Genomic DNA, 15695 nt, shown 5'->3' with positions numbered 1-15695 from the left:
TGTTCAGTACATAAGTGACTCCTGACATATCAAATCTAAATATGCTATCACTTTAGCAGGAGATCCATTTGATATTCCTATATACATATGTGTTTCAGAGACCATATACCTTGTATTCTTATTTGCTTACATATTTTTCTGAGCAATCTAAAGAGGGACTTCAATGTCATCAAAATATAACACAGTGACAATTGATATACCAAAATGATTTGGTAAAATTTGGATTACTAAAGGGTAGCATGGTTAAACATTATCATCTGTGGATTTTTTAAAAGTCTGAATATCCTCATGGAAATTGAAGAAAAAGGGGAGGTTATAAACTCAATGTGTGGCAGTGTTTCGCAGAATATAAAAATACCTTTCAAGCTGCTGTAATTGGGTCTCAAAAATAATACAATACTAACTGAAGTCTAATTAAAGTGGCTATATGATGGCAAGTGGCTTCCCTGGTGGCTCAGCAGTAAAGAATCTGCCTACCAATGAAGGAGACATGGGTTGGATCCCTGGGTCAGGAAGATCCCGTCAAAAAGGAAATGGCAACCCTTTTTAGTATTCTTCCCTGGGAAAGCCCATGGATAGAGGAGTCTGGAGGGCTACAGTCCATGGGGTCACAAAGAGACAAATACAGCTTAAGGACTAAACAACAACAATATGATGGCAAAGTGCATAATATTTGAGATGCAAACAGGAAAAATAATTTTATTTATCAGACATTTAAAGATATAAAATTAAAAATAGGATAAGATCATGGTTATTTCAGCAGATTGTCAGTTCCACTTCCTCTCCAAACAAACCAAGAAGTAAGCAGCATGAAAAAATAAACAACATGAAAACAAAAGGGAAGAAAACCGTTTAGATTAAAAGACACTAAAGAGACAGCAATCATATGTAATATGCAGGACTCATTGGGATTCTGATTTGAGTTAAATCAGCAATTAAAAAAAAAAGTTTAGTGGAAAATGCCTATAGGACTTCCCTGGTGGTGCAGTAGATAAGAATCCAGCTGCCAATGCAGAGGACATGGGTTTGACTCCGGTCTGGGGAGATTCCACATGCCTCAGAGCAGCTAAGCTGGAACACCACAAAGGCTGAAGCCCATACCTTAGAGCTTGTGGCCTGCAGCAAGAGAAGCCAGTCCAACAAGAAGCCCCTGCACTGCAATGAAGAGCAGTCCCTGCTTGCCGCAGCCAAAGAAAAGCCTGTGTGCAGCAATGAAGACTCAGTCCAACATAAATAAACTAAATCAATCAATTAAATTAAATATATATATATATCATAAACAAAACTTCAAGGTGCCATTTCAACCAACACATTTAACACTTTGTTGTTCTGCTTGCTAATATGCAAACATGTAGACATATACACAAAACTGCTCACCATTCATGCAATAGTCCCTGTTAACAGGCTTCAAGGGGAGGCAGTTCTCATTGGGGTTAGAGGTACAGACTTTTAATACAGACTCACAGCCTCCCAGTGCCGGCTCCATCCATGCCGACCATACGGCTCCGGAGTATGCGGGGCTTATTCATTTCATCTCTCTGGGTCTGTTTTCTCATCTGTGAAATGAGAATAATACTATTCAACCTTATTGAGGTGTTGAGTGAATTTAATGCAACTGGTGCTTGTACAGGTTTTAGCCCAGGGACGAAGACTCAGCTGTAGCCATGCAGAAGATGGTCAGTGTACTAGTTTTCTATCTCTGCTGTAACAAACTACCACAAACTTTGCTAAAACAACACAGATGGGGAAGTCAGAAGTCTGAAATGAGTCTTATGGGGCTTGGGCTCAATCGAGGTGTCAGAAGGGCTGCTTTCCTTCTGGAAGCGGTAGGAAGGCTCTTGCTTTTTCCAGTTTCTAGAAGCCACCTGCACTTCTCGACTCCTGTCCCCACGGCTCCCCAACTTCTGCCTCCATGGCCTCCTTCTCTGACTCTGATCCCCCCGCTTCCTCCTTAGGACAGTATGATTACACTTGAACCAGTGTTAGTCACTCAGTCATGTCCAACTCTTTGAGACCCCATGGACTATAGCCTACCAGGCTCCTCTGTCCATGGGATTCTCCAGGCAAGAATACTGGAGTGGGTAGCCATTCCCTTCTCCAGGGGATCTTCCTGACCCAAGGATCAAACTTGGGTCTCCGTGCACTGCAGGTGGATTCTTTACTGTCTGAGCCAGCAAGGAAGACCTGGTGGACTCCAGGGGAGACACTGGGCCCACCCAGATACCCCAGAACAACCCCTGTATCTCAAAGGCCTTAACTTAACCACATCTACAAAGCCTTTTTCCAACATAAGGTAACATATCCACAGGTTCCTGGGAATAAGCTTTGGATGTCTTTGAGGGCGAGTGTGAATGTGATCACCACAGTCAGAACTGTGGACATCATCGGCTTCTCGGCTTTATTACAGAAGGTGACATCTTTGTTTTTATTTTCTTCTCTATATAAGGACAGAACGCTAACATTTACCATCACTCCCCAGGAGATCTGTCCTCAAGGAAAGGAGAATTGGTCTTTTGGTTGTTAATGATTCAGGCTCCAGTTCTCATGGACCAGGAACATTTACTGCAGATGATTGCAAGAAAGGACAGAGCTGCAGCAGGATTTGAGAGATTTTGAAAAGCCAGTGGCAGAAAGGAGTCCCCTCAGGTTGGGGGAGAGGATGAGCGGCAGGAAGAAGGATCCATGAGTCCTGGGACAGCAAGGTTGCCAGGAACATGGTCCCCTATAGGCCTGTTATTTACCTGATGATCTCAGTTCCAAATCACCCTTCTATATTCTGACCTATGATGCAAGAACTAGGACTATAAAATTTTGTTTCCCCTTTGTCATCTGGCATCCTTGCTATGCTCTGCCACAGGACGGCTCTAGGGGAAGATTAAAAGGTGGAAGGAAAGGGTGAAAATCCACTCTTTTTTTGGGGTCTTGTCTGCATGACCCCAACAACAGCAGTTGACCTCTGCCTCCACATTCTTTTTATGTAACCAGCCTCATCATTCCAAGGTTCCACCATCATTCCAAGGTTCACATTCCAAGGTACGTGTTACCTCCTACTTAGAAATCTAAGACCAGATTCTGCCGGACCCCATCCAGACTTCTAGATCTTGGTACACCCAATTCTCCTTTTATTATTCTATTGCTAGGGGTGGTGGTGACTTCCTGTATTATCTCTGGTTACTCTGTGATTCCTATTGGCTCTTTCAGTCTATCATTACCTATGAAACAAATTCCATATCAAGTCCCTTCTATTTAAACAACCTAGTGTGGCTTCTGTTTACCTAATGAGACCTAACTGATATCCAAGTCCCATACTTGACTCAGACCTCTGAATCCCAGACACTGCATGGAAGTCACAGAGGGATCCAAAGGGTTGAATGGCACTGCAGGAATTTGATGAGACCCCCAGAGCAACTGATGTTCACGTTCTGCCACCCTGTCCTCAAAGCCAAGATCAAATTCATTCATGGAAGATAAAGAGAAGCAGCAGATCTTTCACACCTGAGCGTGCACATCGAAATGAAAACCACTATTCCATTATTACAGAGAAGGCAATGGCAACCCACTCCAGTACTCTTGCCTGGAAGATCCCATGGACGGAGGAGCCTGGTGGACTACAGTCCATGATGTCGCTCAGAGTCGGACACGACTGAGCGACTTCATTTTCACTTTTCACTTTCATGCATTGGAGAAGGAAATGGCAACCCACTCCAGTGTTCTTGCCTGGAGAATCCCAGGGGCAGGGGAGCCTGGTGGGCTGCTGTTTGTGGGGTTGCACAGAGTCGGACACGACTGCAGCGACTTAGCAGCAGCAGCAGCAGCATTCCATTATTAGAGACCATCTCCTCAGGCAACACTGTTCTTGCCTGGGAAATTCCATGGACAGAGGAGCTTGGCGGGCTACAGTCCATGGGGTTACAAACAGTCAGACATGCCTTAGTGACTTGAGCACACATTCATGAAGGCAAATACATTTTCTTGCTTCTCAGTTCTTGAGATAATCACAAATATGCCCAAACTTCCCACATTTGGCATTCATTTCTTTTTTTTTTTTTTAATAGAAGTTTAGGGCTTTTATTTCAAGGACTAATTTTCCTGGCTGCTATATTTTAAATTCTTATTTTCCCTAGTCCTCATTTTAGAAACCATGTAAATATATATTACCTGTCTAAGTTGTAAACATCTTCATAAGGTATATTAAATCATTTTAGGCAAGAAGTAAAGTTCTAATTTATTAGTTATTTAATTAGCTTCCCCATTCAATCAGCAAATATTTTCCACTTAATTTTCTGTATATCTTTCAAATCATTCACTTCATTCCATTCTCACACACACCCAGTGCAGATGATCTATATACTTCATAGACCTCCAGTTTCCCCTCTGCTCCACAGCCAGAGTCATCTTTTTAAAGACAAATTCAGTTCAGCTTAGATATCCTGCTATTGTCCATGGATGAAGTAGCTACCTCTTTAAGCAGCTGACATAAGGCTCTCTGTGAGATCTCCCTTCTTCCCATCCAGGCTCATTTCTCTCCTTTAGGCCTTGAATTCTGGCCATGTTGGATTTTTATAAGTTTCTCAACCCCCTTTTAAGTTACCTTTTGTCCCCGAGCTTCAAACATGTTTTCAGCACTTTCTAGAACTTTCTTTCCTCTATTCAACTGTCTCTTTTCAGTTAACGCTTACTCATCCTTCAAGTTGTAGGATCAAACTCACTTCCTCAGGGAAACCTTCTTTGAAAGATCCCCTATTCCACCAAGGTTGGTTGGAAAATTCTGAATTATATTCCTACAACATTGTACGCTTTCTCTTTCATGAAAGACATCATCCTTGTTGTTATTTGTTTAAATGTATGCTACTTTTATGAAAGCAGGAATTACATCTACCAGGGTCACTGTTTCTAAAACAATGCTTCACACCTAGAGATAATCAAGAAATATTTGCTGAATTAATGAGGGAATGATCACTTTAAATGTGCCTTTCAGAATCAGATTTTAGGGCAGGAAAAATATCCTGAGAGATTACCAAATCTAATCCTTTTATTTTATGAATAAGAAGTTAAATAGTTTGTCTAAGAAAAGTCATATAGTTCCTTATAGATACAAAGTGTTTTAAGCATAGTGAATAAAAAAATTGAGTGGGAAAATAATGGCAGAGGCAGATCTAGAATTTACCTCTAATTTTGAAATATTATCCTTGGAGATTCCATATAATTCCACGGACACTGATAAATTACACCAGCATTAAGAAAATAATTACATCTACTAATAATTTGAGTTTTTGTAGCTTTGTATAAATTATATGTCAGCTTTTCACAGACAAATAGTCCTTCTTAAGTTAATTCTCAATGCATTTAACCATAATATTTTTAACTTTTAAGCAGAATTTCCTATCTCATATAATAAGGTCTGTATTTCCTCTCTGCATTCTTTCATGGCATGGGAACAGTACTCTCTCTTATGTATTATTTATCTGATAATATCTTCTTTTGTGTTGATAAAAAGAATCTGAATAATTCACACAGTAGTGGAAATAGATTTACACATATATCCTCACTTAGCCCCATCCCAATGTGCAACTAATTTAAGGAATTAAAATGCTAAACTAGAAAACAGTCACACAGTGCGCAAGAAAGCAGTTAAGAAAATAGAAAGAAACAAAAAAAAATGAGACATAGAGAAAAAAGTAAGCTGATAGACATAAACTCAAGTATATCAATAATAGCATTAAGTTCTAATTGGTTAAATCATCTAATCAAATGGCAGAGATTGTCATAAAAAGACCCAAATATATAATGTATGTAGGTCACACATGTCAGAACCAGAGATTCAAGCAAATAAAGAGTTAAAAGGATTGAAAAAGATACATTTGTTACTGTGGTACATATACACCATGGAATATTACTCAGCCGTTAAAAAGAATTCATTTGAATCAGTTCTAATGAGATGGATGAAACTGGACCCCATTATACAGAGTGAGGTGAGCCAGAAACATAAAGAACATTACAGTATACTAACACATATATACGGAATTTAGAAAGATGGTAACGATGGCCCTATATGCAGGGCAGAAGAAGAGACGCAGAAGTACAGAACAGACTTTTGAACTCTGTGGGAGAAGGGGAGGGTGGGATGTTTCGAAAGAACAGCATGTATATTATCTGTGGTGAAACAGACCACCAGCCCAGGTGGGAGGCATGAGTCAAGTGCTCGGGCCTGTTGGGCTGGGAAGATCCAGAGGAATCGGGTGGAGAGGGAGGTGGGATGGGAGACCAGGATGGGGAATTCGTGTAACTCTATGGCTGATTCATATCAATGTATGACAAAACCCACTGAAAAAAATAAAAATAAAAAAAGAAAAAAAAAAAAAAAAGAAAAAGATACATTTGGCAAATAGCAACTATAAGAAAACTGGAAAGACTATATTCATATCAGACAAAACATACCTTACAATGTTGATAGAAATATAAATTGTGATATTATATAATGATAAAAATGTCAATAAATCAGAAGATATAACAATTATAAATACGTATGTATGTAACAACAAACCCCAAAACATATAAAGCAAAAGCTGACAGAATTGAAGGAAAAGAGAAACAATTCAGCAATATTTGGAGACTTTGATTCCCCACTTTCGATACTAGATAGAACAACTAAAAGATCAAACAAACTAGACAAAGCAGACATCTATAGAACACCCTACCCAATAACAGTACAGTATACATTCTTTTCAAGTACAAATGGAATATTCTCCAGGATACCATATGATAGGCCATGAAACAATCCAAAACAAATCTTAAAGGTTTGAAATAATACAAAGTATGCAAATCAAATCAAAACTATAATGACAAACCATTTTACACCAACTAGGACAACTGCAATCAAAAAGACAGATAATAATAAGTGATGACCAGAATGTGGAAAACTTGGAACCCTCATACATTGCTAATAGGAATTTACAATGATATAACTGCTCTGGAAATTAGACAGTTAGTTAAGACAGTTATTATTATTATCATTCTCCAGATGAGGAGTTCATCAAAAGGTTAAACACAGAGTTACCATATGACCAGCAAGTTTATTGCTAGGTGTACATACAAGAAAAATTAAAATGGATATTCACACAAAAACTTCTCCATAAATGTTCATGGCAGCATTATTCATAATAGCCAAACTATAGAAACAACCAAAATGTCTGTCAAGTGACTGAATGATAAATAAAATGCAATATTATTTATGCATGTTCAGTCGCTTCAGTTGTGTCTGACTCTTTGCAACCCTATGGACTGTAGCCCTCCAGGCTCCTCTGTCCATGGAATTCTCCAGATGAAACTGTTCTATGGCAAACAGTGGGTTGCCATAGAATATATTCAACAATAAAACTGAATAAACCATTCTTACATGCTACAACATGGATAAACCTTGAAAAAATTCTGGTGAGTGAAAGAAGCCTCTCAAAAATGCCCACTTATTAAGTTATCATATTTATATGAAATATCCAAAATAGGCAAAGCATGAACTCCTTATTGACAAATTCAGACTTGAAGAAAGTAGGGAAAACCACTAGACCATTCAGGTATGACCTAAATCAAATCCCTTACGATTATACCAGGGAAGTGGGAAATAGACTTAAGGGACTAGATCTGATAGATAGAATGCCTCATGAACTATGGATGGAGGTTCATTACACTGTATAGGAGACAGGGATCAAGACCATCCCCAAGAAAAAGAAATGCAAAAAATCAAAATGGCTGTCTGAGGGGGCCTTACAAATAGCTGTGAAAAGAAGAGAAGCGAAAAGCAAAGGAGAAAAGGAAAGATATACCCATTTAAATGCAGAATTCCAAAGAATAGCAAGGAGAGATAAGAAAGCCTTCCTTAGTGATCAGTGCAAAGGAATAGAGGAAAAGAATAGAATGGGAAAGACTGGAGATCTCTTCAAGAAAATTAGAGATACCAAGGGAACATTTCATGCAGATGGGCTCAATAAAGGACAGAAATGGTATGGACCTAACAGAAGCAGAAGATATTAAGAAGAGGTGGCAAGAATACACAGAAGAACTGTATAAAAAAGATCTTCACGACGCAGATAATCACGATGGTGTGATCACTCACCTAGAGCCAGATATCCTGGAATATGAAGTCAAGTGAGCCTTAGGAAGCATCACTACAAAGCCAGCGGAGGTATGGAATTCCAGTTGAGCTATTTCAAATCCTAAAAGATGATGTTGTGAAAGTGCTGCACTCAATATGTCAGCAAATTTGGAAAACTCTGCAGTGGCCACAGGACTGGAAAAGGTCAGTTTTCATTCCAATCCCAAAGAAAGGCAATCCCAAAGAATGCTCAAACTACCACACAATTGCACTCATCTCACATGCTAGTAAAGTAATGCTCAAGAATCTCCAAGCCAGGCTTCAGCAACACACGAACCGTGAACTTCCAGATATTCAAACTTGTTTTAGAAAATGCGGAGGAACCAGAGATCAAATTGCCAATATCTGCTGGATCATCGAAAAAGCAAGAGAGTTCCAGAAAAACATCTCTTTCTGCTTTATTGACTATACCAAAGCCTTTGACTGTGTGGATCACAATAAACCGTGGAAAATTCTGAAAGAGGTGGGCATACCAGACCACCTGACCTACCTCTTGAGAAATCTGTATGCAGGTCAGGAAGCAACAGTTAGAACTGGACATGGAACAACAGACTGGTTCCAAGTAGGAGAAGGAGTACATCAAGGCTGTATATTGTCACCCTGCTTATTTAACTTATATGTAGAAGACATCACGAGAAATGCTGGGCTGGAGGAAGCACAAGCTGGAATCAAGATTGCCAGGAGAAATATCAATAACCTCAGAAATGCAGATGACACCACCTTTATGGCAGAAAGTGAAGAAGAACTAAAGAGCCTCTTGATGAAAGTGAAAGAGGAGAGTGAAAACGTTGGCTTAAAGCTTAACATTCAGAAAACGAAGATCATGGCACCTGGTCCCATCATTTCATGGCAAATGGATGGGGAAACTGGAAACAGTGGCTGACTTGGGTTCCTAAAGCACTGCAGATGGTGACTGCAGCCATGAAATTAAAAGATGCTTATTCATTGGAAGGAAAGTTATGACCAACCCAGACAGCATATTAAAAAGCAGAGACATTACTTTGCCAACAAAGGTCCGTCTAGTCAAGGCTATGATTTTTCCAGTGGTCATGTATGGATGTGAGAGTTGGACTATAAAGAAAGCTGAGCACCGAAGAATTGATGCTTTTGAACTGTGGTGTTGGATAAGACTCTTGAGAGTCCCTTGGACTGCAAGGAGATCCAACCAGTCCATCCTAAAGGAGATCAATCCTGGGTGTTCATTGGAAGGACTGATGTTGAAGCTGAAACTCCAATACTTTGGCCTCCTGATGTGAAGAGCTAACTCATTGGAAAAGACCCTGGTGCTGGAAAGATTGAAGGTGGGAGGAGAAGGTGATGACAGAGGATGAGATGGTTGGATGGCATCACTGACTCAAGAGACATGAGTTTGCGTAAACTCCAGGAGTTGGTGATGGACAGGGAGGCCTGGTGTGCTGTGGTCCATGGGGTCACAAAGAGTCGGACACGACTGAGCAACTGAACTGAACTGAACTGAACTGATACAGACAGAAAAGAGATTAGTGGTTGCCTAGAGCTGAGTGGAGGTGAGGCAGCTAGAGAATAATGAGATTGATTCCTAATAAATATATGCTTTCTTTTTGCAGTGATATTTTATCTGAAAATAACAATTTACTCTTTATTTGCATTGCCTCATTTCATTCTAACCTTCACAACAACCTTATGAGTTAGCTAACACAGGTATTATTACTTTCATTTTACAGATAATAAGATAGAGGCTACAAAAGTTATGCTAGCAAGCAGTACAAAGTCAACATGGAACCCCAACACGAATGAATGTTGGATTCCCAGTTCAATGTTCCTTATATTGTGTTGCTCCTACCTGCCTTTTAAACACATATTGTTTATCCTCTATGACAGTGTCCTATTCAGAGTGTTTATAATTAAAAATTCATTAATTGCAGTATGCATTTTAATTGATGGGCTCTGCTGATGTCAGAAACCACAAAAACCACTGATTCATCAGATTGAGTAGGAGTTCAATCAGCTATGGAATTTATTAATCCATCTCTGTAGACATTACTAATATTTTCCTTAAGCAACATATCTCCAAAAAGAGATGAAAGCAAAAGGTCATGGCTAAAGCAACAATAGTAGAAGTAGAACCTCACCAAAGAAATATCATTGAAGTGTACTATTACATGCTGATTTTTTAGTAACATTTTTGTGTCCTATAGCAACATTTTCTGCTTCTACTTAAAAAAAAAATCATTGTTAGCTGTGTAAGTGACTGTCATTAAATAATATTATTTTCTCAATCCAATGAAGAGAATGTATTCACACATATTTCAAAATAAAATAAAACTAGAAATTAAGAGCTTGAAAAGAAAAAGAAATATAATTCTGAATATAACCTAAAACTGGAGTTACGTTTAGAGACTCTAGAATCTTCCTGATACTAGAAAAATATTACCATGGAATATAAAATATTCAAAGTCTGTGTGTTCATCTTTTTAATTAAGATAGTCTAATACTCTAGATTTCCTGTAAACTATACATATACAAATGAAAAGTGACATATGGGTCATAGAAAGTTGGTCTCTCTCCTTTACGCCTGACTGGAAGAGAAAACTTAACTTGATCTAGACAGTGACTGAGAAAAGGCTAATTTTTTTTCAGAATTAAAAATTAAGATTCATACTGGGAACATCTGTTGGATTATAGAAAAAGCTAGTGAATTTCAGAAAAACATCTACTTTTGCTTCATTGACTACGCGAAAGCCTTTGACTATGTGGATCACAACAAAATGTGGAAAATTCTCAAAGAGATGGGAATACCAGACTACCTTACCTGCCTCCTGAGAAATCTGTACACAGGTTAAGAAGCAACAGTCAGAACTGGACATGGAAAAATGGACTAGTTCAAAATTGGGAAAGGAGTAGGTCAAGACTGTATATTGCCACCTTGATTTAATTTAGCTTATAAGCAGAGTGCATCATGTGAAATGCCGGGCTGGATGAAGCACAAGCTGGAATCAAGATTTCCGGGAGAAATATCAATAACCTCAGATACGCAGATGACATCACCCTGATCGCAGAAATCAAAGAGGAACTAAAGAATTTCTTGAAGAAAGTAAAAGAAGAGAGTGAAAAAGCTGGCTTAAAACTCAACATTCAAAAAACTAAGATCATGGCATCTGACCCCATCACTTCATGGCAAATAAGTGGGGAAACAATGTAAACAGTGACAGACTTTATTTTCTAGGGCTCCAAAATCACTGCAGGTGGTGACTGCAGCCATAAAATTAAAAGATGCTTTCTCCTTGGAAGAAAAGCTATGACCAACCTAGAAAGCGTAATAAAAAGCAGAGACATTAACGACATAGGTCTGTATAGTCAAAGCTATGTTTTTTCCCAGTAGTCATGTATGGATGTGAGAGTTGGACCATAAAGAAAGCTGAGCACTGAAGAACTGGTACTTTTGAACTGTGGTGTTGGAGAAGACTTTTGAGAGTCCCTTGGACAGCAAGGAGATCAAACCAATCAGTCCTAAAGGAAATCAGTCCTGAATATTCATTGTAAGGATTGATGCTGAAGCTGAAGTTCCAATAATTTGGTCACCTGATATGAAGAACTGATTTATTGGAAAAGACTCTGATGCTGGAAAAGACTGAAGGCAGGAGGAGAAGGGGACGGCAGAGGATAAGATGGTTGGATGGCATCACTGACTCGATGGACATGAGTTTGAGCAAGTTCTAGGAGTTGGTGATGGACAGGGAAGTCTGGTGTGCAGTCTGTGGGGTCGCAAAGAACTGGACAGGGCAGAGTGACTGAACTGAACTTACTGAACTGGGAACCAGAAGAAATTACAATGGAGAAGACCCAGCTATACATAGGGGTTGCTAGCTTCTCCCTCCTCCTCCCCCCAAATCTGTCTTTAATTTCATCAAGGTAGAGGGATGGGCTGCCAACTACAGTATTTCTCCAGCATTAAGCCATTCCCTTTGCAGCAAGAAAAAAATCTTCTCCTGCAGCCCTCCTCCTTTAATTATTATTGATTTATTAAACCTGGCTTATCTGGGTTAAAGGAAACCAAGAAATCTTCAACAGAATCAACTTGTAAAGTAATAAATTGGTGATGACATTGATGATCAGATGAAGGCTATTCTAGTTATTCATTTAATGCATACAAGCTATCTCAAAACTTAGTGCCTTAGTACAAGCATTTTCTTATATCTCATGATATTGTAGGTCATATATGTGGGCAGGGTTCAGCTGGGTGATTCTTCTGTCCCACATAGCATAAAATGGTTATCTGGTGGTATTCTGCTGGTGGATTAGCTGCTCTGCAGAATCTGAGATAGCATTACTCATTAAAGTATTGGGCACATTGGCAGGGATAACCAGAAAGTTTGAATCTATAGGTGCTGAAAATCACAAAATATCTCCACACAAGCCGTCTCAAAGCAATGGGAACTGAGACAGCCCAGGGCTTCCAAAGATCAAGCGATCCGAGGGGAAGCTGCAAGACTTTTTACAATCAAGACTCAGAAGTCCCAGGATGAAAATTTTGCTGTGTTCTGTTGACCAAGCAAGTTGCTAAGGTAAGCGTATGTTCATAGGGTAAGTTATCAGACTTCTCTTCTTAATGAAGAAGTAACAGAGAATTTGCCTCAGTCTTTAATTTACCATAAAGTCTGTAGCCATTGAGCACAGGTTGTTAGAAACAAAATTAAGTTTCTACGGTAATACAAAAGTAAATATTCACATATTTAATCCTCAGCCTACCATCCCAACTCCAGGTAGACTTAACTGCAAGAGTTCTTAAAAATAGTGAAATGCGAATGCTCATAATAGCTTTTTTCAGCCAGCCCCACACAAACAAATTTACCTCTCTGGTCATTATCTGAAGCATGGCAGACTCACTCAAACATAATCCTGTCTCAAAGACTCTGCCTTGTACTCCAAGATAGAAGCCCTGAGTCCAAGCTCAAAATCCCAGAGCCCTACTTATCTAAGGAAAAAGATCGAAAACTTACCAGTTCTCACAGATAACATCAGTGAACCATTTTGTACTTAAAAACAGAACTAGCATAATCTGAGGATAACAAAAGACTTTATCCACCCCATAATGAAAACTTTAATTTCTGGGGTGAGGTGAAGCAAAGTTGTCAGTGGGTGAGAGTTTCATTTATTTTGTGTATGTATGATAAAACTAATACAAAAATAAATTTTTACTTTAAAATATCAAACATTACAGAAGCGTATATATAGAACCCGGGTTGGTTCAATTTGCCATAACAAAATACCTCAGGCTAGATGGCTTAAACAACAGAAAATTTTTTTCCCACAGTTCTGAAGGCTGAGAAATCTAAATTCAATGTTCCATCAGGGTTCTCTCTTTCCGGTTTACAGATGGTCACTTTGGCCTCACAATGCCTTTCTTCCAAGTGCACTCAGAGGGCATGAGCAAGCTCTCTGATGTCTCTTCTTACAAGAACTCTAATCTGATGGGACCAGGACCCCACCTTTATGACCTTTTTTAATTTTAATAACTACCTTAGAGGCCCCATCTCCAAATACAGCCGTTCTGGAAGCTGGGGCTTCAACCTATGGATTTGGGGTGGGTACAACTCAATTCAGTCAATAGCAGAGTTCAGAACAACATCTTTAAGTCACCCTTCACCTGCCCTCTTTCCATCCCCTGCTTTGTGACTCAAAGATGGTTTTGAAAATCGATTACTCTTGGCACACCTGAGAGCCTGACATACTTGAGAGCTCCTTGAGGATTCACTGCTTCAGATCTAAATGCATTAAAAAACTCTTTTTGTTTCGGACCTCCCTGGTGGTCCAATGGTTAAGAATCCACCTTCTAATGCAGGGGATGTGGGTTCAATCTCTGGCTGGGGAACTAAGATCCCACATGGTGTGGGGCGACTAAGCCCATGTGCCACAAAGACAACCCAGTGCAGCCAAAAGTAAAGTAAAATAAAATAAATCTTCCCAATAAAACATCAAAACCACCAGTTCTTTAAATAGTTCATTCATTTTGTAAAAATATAAGAGTATATGTTGATTTAATTCAACTATAAATTTTCATTTTATAACAAGGAGCTTTCAAAAAAAGAGGTGAATCAATTTTTGGAGTTAAAGTTTAAAAGCTGTTATCTTTGTTACAGACATATCCTCAAGAGCAATTTAAGATTAAGGACTCATATAATGACCAAATTATTTGGGGGTGGGACGGAGTAGATTATACTTGAAATATCCTGATGATAGAGGGTAAGCACATGGGAGTTTCACTAGGGATATCAAAAACATGACTTAGTATCTCACTTCCAGTACTACTCTAGACTTCATTAAGATTAATTAATTAAATAATTAATTAAGATTAGCTTAATAATCTTGTACCTGAATCATGCAGTTAAACCCTCCACCTCTCCTTGGCTGTCCACACACAGACCATGTGGCTGATTCACTTATTCAACAATTTATTGAGCACCTATTCAACGCCAAGAACCTCTCTAGGTACTTAGGTATCAAGATCAAATAAGATATGGTCTCTGCCCTTAGGATGTTTAAAGTTAGTTAATGAAAGACATAATGAGTTAATAGTTGCAAACAAGCAAGTACTTACACTAGAATAACAGTTGGTTCAGGGTATAGAGAAGCATAAAGATGAATGTAGTCAGCCAGCTTCTTGGAGGTATGTTTACAGACAAAGCAACTTCAGATTACTCTTAATGAATCAATCGGATAATATTTTCTTGTCAGGTTGTTGCCAGCTTCTTAACTAACTCCCACATGCCCCAATAATAGATGCAGAATTGTATTAAAAAGCAAGCCCTGTGACACCATGAAAGCCCCCTTTTGCCTCAAGTAAATAAACAAAGACAAATTTTTATCAAACACAAGGCTTTGTCTGACAGCAATGGATGTATTTGCTAGCAGACAATGTACATGCATAAACGTCAAATACTGTTTTCAAAGTGCATTGAAAAGCGGCGCTGCAGGCATGCCCGTGACCGAAGCGTCTGGCCACTCCTGACAACGGCCTGGAATGTGAAATTGGAGGCTGATAATGAACAAAAGGACACGTCAACTAGGAAGTTAGTGTATGGAAGCACTTTAGTGCACAAACAAAGCATTAAAATACAATTCGGCTCTACAAATACCAGGGGGGCCATAAGTCCACTGAGGTCATGAGTCACCTTTTCAGGCAGCTGCAACGATTAGATGCCGATTGCTATCAGCCAAACCACCATCCTTTAATGCTTCTGATTCCTGCCTTGTGCCCCTTACCACATGCAAGTCACAAAAATTAGAAGGCATTATGGCATTTGCTTGCTCGTGGGTTATTTCACCCTGCCTCTAGAGAAAGGGATTGTTACGTGCTGAGTACAGCAAATGTCCTCATTGAGGCATGGACTGTGGAGTGATGGGGGGCTGGGCCTGTCCTAGACACACTGGACCAAGCAGGCACTCTCCCCAAAGGTGGTGCAAGAAGCCACAGGAAACTGGCCCCTCAGCCCCTAATGGTGCAGATAGAAAGGCTGTGGTTCCTAATGCAAGGAATGCAAGATAGCGCAATAGCATAAAAACAAGT

The sequence above is a fragment of the Muntiacus reevesi genome, chromosome 11 (genome assembly GCF_963930625.1).
Source record: "Muntiacus reevesi chromosome 11, mMunRee1.1, whole genome shotgun sequence".
Classification (NCBI taxonomy): Eukaryota; Metazoa; Chordata; class Mammalia; order Artiodactyla; family Cervidae; genus Muntiacus; species Muntiacus reevesi.
The sequence above is the reverse complement of the archived record's forward strand: the minus strand, read 5'-3'. Positions refer to the sequence as shown.